The sequence below is a fragment of the Neoarius graeffei genome, chromosome 19 (assembly GCF_027579695.1).
Source record: "Neoarius graeffei isolate fNeoGra1 chromosome 19, fNeoGra1.pri, whole genome shotgun sequence".
Classification (NCBI taxonomy): domain Eukaryota; kingdom Metazoa; phylum Chordata; class Actinopteri; order Siluriformes; family Ariidae; genus Neoarius; species Neoarius graeffei.
In genome coordinates this window covers 6,447,488-6,455,097 of record NC_083587.1, presented here as the reverse complement: position 1 = coordinate 6,455,097, position 7,610 = coordinate 6,447,488, and the positions used below count along the sequence as shown (strand labels likewise).

General features: G+C 44.0%; 4 pseudogenes; 1 reads left to right on the top strand and 3 right to left on the bottom strand.

The window, feature by feature from the left end:
- Positions 1-1,221: 1,221 nt before the first annotated feature.
- Positions 1,222-1,340, top strand: LOC132868126 (5S ribosomal RNA; annotated as a pseudogene).
- Positions 1,341-5,690: 4,350 nt separating this feature from the next.
- LOC132868140 (5S ribosomal RNA) lies at positions 5,691-5,809 on the bottom strand (annotated as a pseudogene).
- A 98-nt stretch (positions 5,810-5,907) lies between these two features.
- LOC132868107 (5S ribosomal RNA) lies at positions 5,908-6,026 on the bottom strand (annotated as a pseudogene).
- A 93-nt stretch (positions 6,027-6,119) lies between these two features.
- Positions 6,120-6,238, bottom strand: LOC132868134 (5S ribosomal RNA; annotated as a pseudogene).
- Positions 6,239-7,610: the final 1,372 nt, after the last annotated feature.

The window sequence follows — 7,610 nt, the reverse complement described above, 5'->3', positions numbered from 1 at the left end:
CTTTTGTTACCTCCAGGTTGGATTATTGTAATGCCTTACTGTCTGGATGTTCCAATAAGTGCATACACAAGCTCCAGTTAGTTCAAAATGCAGCAGCAAGAGTCCTTACTCGAACTAGAAAATATGACCACATCACCCCTGTCTTATCCACACTGCATTGGCTCCCAATCAAATTTCGTATCGATTATAAAATACTACTATTGACCTTTAAAGCACTGAATAGTCTCGCGCCACAGTGCCTGAGTGAACTTCTGGTCCTCTATGACCCACCACACCTACTTAGATCAAAAGGTGCAGGCTATCTGCTGGTACCTCATATAGTGAAGGTTACATCAGGGGGCAGAGCCTTTTATTACAAAGCCCCACAGTTATGGAACAGCCTTCCAAGTACCGAGAGCACCCAGAGGAAACCCACACAGGCATGGGGAGAACATGCAAACTCCACACTGAATGGCCCCCCTCCGCCAATGGGCTCAAACCCAGAACCTTCTTGCTGTGACTTGATAGTGCTAACCACCACGCCACCGTGCCACCCACTTTTGACCTCAAACGCAAATGTCTTCAGTGTATGGCAAAAAAAAAAAAAAAACACAACAGAATTGGCCTTGCTGTTCCAGTAATTTCGGGCTTGCAGCTGGAAATACTGTCAGAGCTGTTGCTATCAAAAATGAATCACTACATTCTGAGCAGCTTTGAGAGTGGTGTGGTGGTGTAGTAGTTCGCACTGTTGCCACACAGCAAAATGGTTCCAGGTTTGAACTTCATGGCTAACGGGGTCCTTTCTGTGTGGAGTTTATATGTTATCTGTATGGAATTCCTCTGGGTGCTCCAGTTTCCTTCCACAGTTCAAAGACATGCAGATGAGGTAAAAAATAACCAGCCACTGGGGATGCACAAGCCAGTGCATATTTAGTGCTATTCCCAAGCCTGAGTACATTGTATCCGGTGTTTGGGGGTGGGAAGCTATGCCAAATCAAATATGTGGCTCATGGGAGCAGTTGAAAGATGCAGACTCTACTTAATCTGTTTAAAAATCTGTCTAATTGATCTCAGAAGCTAAACAGAGTTGGGCCTGGTTAGTACTTGAGTGGGAGACTGCCTAGGAATACTGTAAGCATTTTATTGTGCCTTCTTGCAGATATCTGTTTGAATTTCCCCTCTGGGCAGCACAAGGCAAGGCAAGCCAAGCCTTGAAAAATGCCACATTTCCAACGAGCTGTTGCTTACGGCTAAACCACTTTGACAACGCCTGATCCTGTCTGATCTCAGAAGCTAAACAGAGTTGGGCCCGGTTAGGACTTGAGTGGGAGACTGCCTAGGAATTCCAGGTACTGTATGCATTTTATTTTGCCTTCTTGCAGATTTCTGTTTGAATTTCTGTCTGCCTGCCTCAATCCCTCTCTGCCCCTGCCAAGGCCTGCAAGGACTCACAGTCACAGCTTAGGCCAAAGCTGTGCCCAAAGCAACCCAACCCCCCACGGACCAGCTCTTCTGTTAATGGCTCTCTCTTTGTTCGACTCTGGGGGAGGGGTTGTAGGCCTTAGCTGTCAAAACAAAAACTTGCCTGTCTTTCTTAACAGAGAGATAGAGACAGAAGCAGGCTAGAGAGAGAGACCCTCATCTCTCATCATCTCTAGCCGCTTTATCCTTCTACAGGGTCACAGGCAAGCTGGAGCCTATCCCAGCTGACTACGGGCGAAAGGCGGGGTACACCCTGGACAAGTCGCCAGGTCATCACAGGGCTGACACATAGACACAGACAACCATTCACACTCACACCTACGGTCAATTTAGAGTCACCAGTTAACCTAACCTGCATGTCTTTGGACTGTGGGGGAAACCGGAGCACCCGGAGGAAACCCACGCGGACACGGGGAGAACATGCAAACTCCACACAGAAAGGCCCTCGCCGGCCCCGCGGCTCGAACCCAGGACCTTCTTGCTGTGAGGCGACAGCGCTAACCACTACACCACCGTGCCGCCAGAGAGAGACCCTGAAATGTAGAAAAGAGGTGATAGATATGTTAGACTGAATACTACTATTATTATTACAACAATAATAATATCATCATCAAAGTCTAAAAATACAGTAAATCATTTTATCCAATCCTGAGCTATGGGGGTAAACAAAGAGTTCTCTGAGCTGTGTTTCATAAATGCCATAAATAAGCCTACACATATTGTCTGAGTACTCAGCAGTATGAGTTGGTGTACACCCAAGTCTGATATTGTTGGAAAGGGCATAGTCTAAGTTTTATTCTGGTCTTTAATATGTTGGGTTCAAGGCAGTTTAAGATCTGTAAAGGAGGTCAGACATACAGCATGTCTTAAGGTCTTACAACCCAGCAGAATATAGCCATTATTAAAGCTGTCTTAATTTCAGATCTCTGAAGGGCTATATGAACAAGAATGTTCTCTGAGGTAGGCCTTAAGGTACCCTTTAATATGGTTTATGGATACAGTAAATCATTTTATCCAAGCCTGAGCTATGGGGGTAAACATAGAGTTCTCTGAGCTGGGTTTTAGAAATGATTTAAGCTATAATAAGCTTTATTTCACCCTTTTGTGTGTGTAAGATCAACCTTTTTCACAATGTTGTCATCATTTGAGCTTGAGTTAACATTATTGACCATCTTTTTTTTTTAATTCCTCCTGTGTCTTCTTGTTTGGTTTCCTAGGTAAGGCTTCTCTGAATAAAAGAAGAGCAGACTTTTGTTCAGCTGGTGTCTGAAGATTTCTGGTGAGGCTTTTCTTATGTCTTCTATGAATAAAATGCTGTTTTGTGGCTTTAAGTTTTCTCATATGTAGGGAAGGTCAGCAATAGTGCTAAACCATCCCCGAATGAGTTAATTTTTGAGTTCTTGGTTTTAAGGGTCTGATATATCTATACATATTGTTGTCATTTTAAATGCATGAAGTGAGACAACGTGTTTTGCCGTTTGTGGAGACCAGTGTATGTTGTCATGTATGGTTTGAAACATTGCTTTTCAACAAACCTAGTTGAAAACCACAGGTTGATGGGAGGGTCTAACCTGTATGTAGCCCCACCCTCATTTGCATTTTTGTAAGTATAAATACCAGAGGCAGAATCTAGGCCAATCTACCCTGAAGTTCTGCTGAAGACTGCTGAATACTCTGCCAGATTTCATTGTCATTGCTACGTGCCTTTGAGCCTTTTGCTGGAGATTCTGCAGAAGATATTTCCATTACTGCTACTACTAAAAAGCTTTATTCCTTTACCACTGAAGCAATTTTAATTGCTACTTGCCTTTGACTCTTGTGCTCAGAGTTTGACCTTCTTTGTCTTCAATTTGTCCAGCACTTCATTCATTGCTGAGATATGGATTCAAAGTAAGGAACATTAATACTTGCTTGGATATTGTATTGTAAATAGGTGCAGCTAGTGTTGCTTTTGTGATGTTCAGAGTATATGCTTAGCTTTTGAATAATTGTGTTTTTCTTGTTTGTACCTTTCATGCACCTTTTTTTTATTCAACCTATTGTGAATTAACCTATTATTATTCCTATATTAACTACATTTACTTAATGCCTTTCTTTTCTTTTTCTAGGAAACCTGTACGCAGGCACCATTTGCTTTGCCCAGTCTGTTTTAGGACCCAAGAAACACTCAGTGCGTTTACATGCACATAGAGAAAATCGAATTTCTGCCGTAGCTCGTCTGAAATCGAAGCTCTAAATGGCATGGAAACACCTTAGCTCGGCTGAAATTGAACCGAACTTGATTTCTCGCAATCAAGCTACACGACCTAGATTATGCGATTGTAGCCGAGCTACTTAGTGCATGTAAACCCTATCGAGACACGCAGTCGAGCTACTTACTTCAGCACTGCCCCTTCCGGAAGTGACGAGTGACGAGACCACAAGCGGGAAACACAACAGCCTCGGTCGAAAAAAAACCAGCCTCGGTCGGCATGACACTTCACCTTAGCCGCCCACTTTATTAGGAACACTTCTGTTCGTACATACAAACTACAAACACTCTTCTGAGAGTTTAGAGTTTATTTTATTTTTAAAAGGGACAGTGTACAAATTAAACATTATCCTTGTGGTAAGGACAGATGTCTGTACCAGGTTATAGCAGTACATGATAATTTCCACCTGTAGTCACTTTGTTTATACTCTTGAATAGCTCTTCTTCATGACGACAACCGGAAGTGTACCAACACGATGGGGCGTGTAGCGCCACCTGTGGCTCGGGTGCACAATGCACCTCATAACAATAGCTCGATTTAAACACTGTGCATGTAGGATTGGATTTCTCTGGCACCCCTGCTGGGACCCTTTGCTCGATTACTGACAGTAGCTCGATTTGGATGTGCATGTAAACGTAGTGACTGCTTTGTCATCTGCGCAGATCGTGCATAAAAAACAGCCCCGAAGCTGCCATTGAAACGGTGGTCGAAAAGGCCAAGAATGACGTTTTCCATCTCCTGAAGTATGGCAGGACTTTTGACTATGTGGTCCTTACTCAAATAATGGCTGATGGCAATCCTATCCAAAGGTTGGTGGCTTCCACATTACTTTTTGTTTAATCTAGGGTTATTCCATATATGCCATTCCTTACATTGAATAATCAATGACCTATTTACATCTGACTGAGGGTGGTGATAATGGGGCTGTAAGGATAATGGACCTAATTTGGAAAATGCTGACATTTCCCCATTCCCCCAATGGGCAGAATGCTTTTGCTTTGGTTAATGGCTCTCCTTTTGTTCTGGTTGATAGCTCTGTGCTGCTGTGTGTGTGTGTGTGTGTGTGTGTGTGTGTGTGTGTGTGTGTGTGTGTGTGTGATGAAAGCATAAATAGTTTTGAGTATGAAAACAATCACCTTTTACTAGTTTGATTTCACACACTTTAGTTCATTAACCATTTTCAAATGTTTTGTTTTCCTTATTGAAAGATGGATTGAGGAGCTGGAGTGTCATCACTTGGTTGTGACTAGAATCCCACCCTCTCTGCCCAATGCCGAACCAGCCACCAGGCATCAGCAACCTGAAACTGTAACTGGACCCCAGGGTGAGCCGTGTGGAAAGTTTGACAGGGACTTGGCATCTACCAGCAGTGGCGAGGTGTTTCAATGGTGAGAGTCTGAGTTTCACAACTTATCTGATGATGTGTGTTTTTCAGTGTGGCTCACATTAAATCATAACTATGCACTATTATAACAAAAGTTTTATCCCACATTGCAGTGACTGAGATGTGAATTATTCCAACAAGGCCAACCACAACATGCTTGAGATGGGCCTTTATAAGAAGCATTCTCTGGACCATCCACTGCTGAAGAACTTCGCCGAACACCTAGAATTAGATCTCAACTATGTCCATTACAAACAAGAGGTGAGGACCATCATTACACACACTGTGTTTATTAGAAACGTTAATTAGAAAGTTCATAAAAAATGAAACAAGAAGCAATGGTCATGATTAGAAGGTAATTTAACATTGTTTATTTCATTTTCAGGCTGAAAATGTTTCTCGGTACCTCTACTATGTCAACCCTGAGACACCATCCCTGCAGTTTGTCAATGACAGAGAGAAGCTCTGACAGTACCTACATCACCTCTCTGATACAAAATTAAAAAAACAAAGTCAGCAGAATTACCTCAAGAGCTTGAAAAGGTTGGTAGCAGTTTTTTTTTTTATGATGTCAACAGTGTGACAAAATAAAATGCTTAGAGTACCTGGTATTCCTAGGCAGGCTCCCACTCAAGTACTAACCAGGCCCAACTCTGTTTAGCTTCTGAGACCAGACAGGATCAAGCGTTATCCGATTGGTTTAGCCGTAAGCGACAGTTAGTTGGAAATATGGCTTTTTCTTGCCTTGCCTTGCCCCACCCTGCCCTGAGGGGAAATTCAAACAGATATCTACAAGAAGGCAAAATAAAATGCTTACAGTACCTGGTCTTCCTAGGCAGTCTCCCACTCAAGTACTAACCAGGCCCAACTCTGTTAAGCTACTGAAATCAGATGGGATCAGGCATTGTCAGAGTGGTTTGGCCGTAAGCAGCAGTTAGTTGGAAATATGGCTTTTTTTTGCCTTGCCTTGCGCCAGGCTGAGGGGAAATTCAAACAGATATCTGCAACAAGGCAAAATAAAATGCTCACAGTACATGGTATTCCTAGGCAGTCTCCCACTCAAGTACTAACCAGGCTCAACTCTGTTTAGCTTCTGAGATCAGGCGGGATCAGGAATTGTCAGAGTGGTTCGGCCATAAGCAGCAGTTAGCTGGAAATGTGGCTTTTTTCAATAGTTGCCTTGCCTTGCGCTGCCCTGATGGGAAATTCAAACAGATATCTGCAAGAAGGGCAAAATAAAATACTTACAGTACCTGGTATTCCTAGGTAGTCTCCCACTTCGGTATCACCGCGCCTTGGGATGCTATTTGCCCCCAGAGCGAGCTCTACTCCTTGCCGTGCATTTTAATCAGACCCATGGCTCTGGGAGGATTTAAAAAAATCAATAACTCCCCCAAGGGACGTCCCAGCCAAGCCAAATTTTGCCTGCACTTCCCTCTACACCAACCCCTATGAACCAGCATGGCCAAGGCCTGCTTGGACCATGCCTCAGGACATTATTCGCCGCGAGCTCTGCTCCTCACCTCCAGCCGGACTTTAAAATAAGAAACCTTGCTCACCAGCCAGGTGGGGGCACCCACTCTTAAGCCCACCCAACCCAGGATCGGATTAAGGCTACGTTTACATTAGACCGTATCTGTCTCATTTTCTTCACGGATGCACTGTCCGTTTACATTAAACCACCTGGAAACGCCGGGAAATGGGAATCCGCCAGCGTCCACGTATTCAATCCAGATCATGTCAGCTCCGGTGCTGTGTAAACATTCAGAATACGTGGATACGCTGTGCTGAGCTCTAGCTGGCATCTCATTGGACAACGTCACTGTGACATCCACCTTCCTGATTCGCTGGCGTTGGTCGTGACGCGACTGCTGAAAAACGGCGCGGACTTCCACCTTGTATCACCTTTCATTAAAGAGTATAAAAGTATGAAAATACTGCAAATACTGATGCAAATACTGCCCATTGTGTAGTTATGATTGTCTTTAGGCTTGCCATCCTTCCACTTGCAAGTGGTAAGTGATATGCGCTGGGATCACACACACAGCGGCTCAGTCCCGAAAACACTGCTAGTGTGCTTCACTCGCATGCTCTGTGAGCTGCACAGGGCAGGAGTGCACACCCTCCAGAGGGCACTCGCTGTTCAGGGCGGAGTGATTTGGAGCGCAGGATCCCTGCGGAGCCGAGCGTATCCGTGTATTGGTATTGTTGTGTGCACGCAAATCGTGTATTGGTGTTTCTGTGTGCACAGTAATCGTTTTAAAAACGTTAATCTATTGATCCGCTGATACGGTCTAATGTAAACATGGGCTAAAACCCTCTATTGCGGGCTTCCAAGTCGCACTGGCCCCTGGCAAAAACCAAAAGTTAGGACTGTCATTTTTCCGCCTAATGCCCATGGTAATACAGAGCAGTGGGACTTTGTCATTTGAAACTGAATGATGGTAAGATGAAATTTGTAATAATTGGAACTAAACAGCTCAGGGAAGTTCAAATTGACACACTTGAGTGTT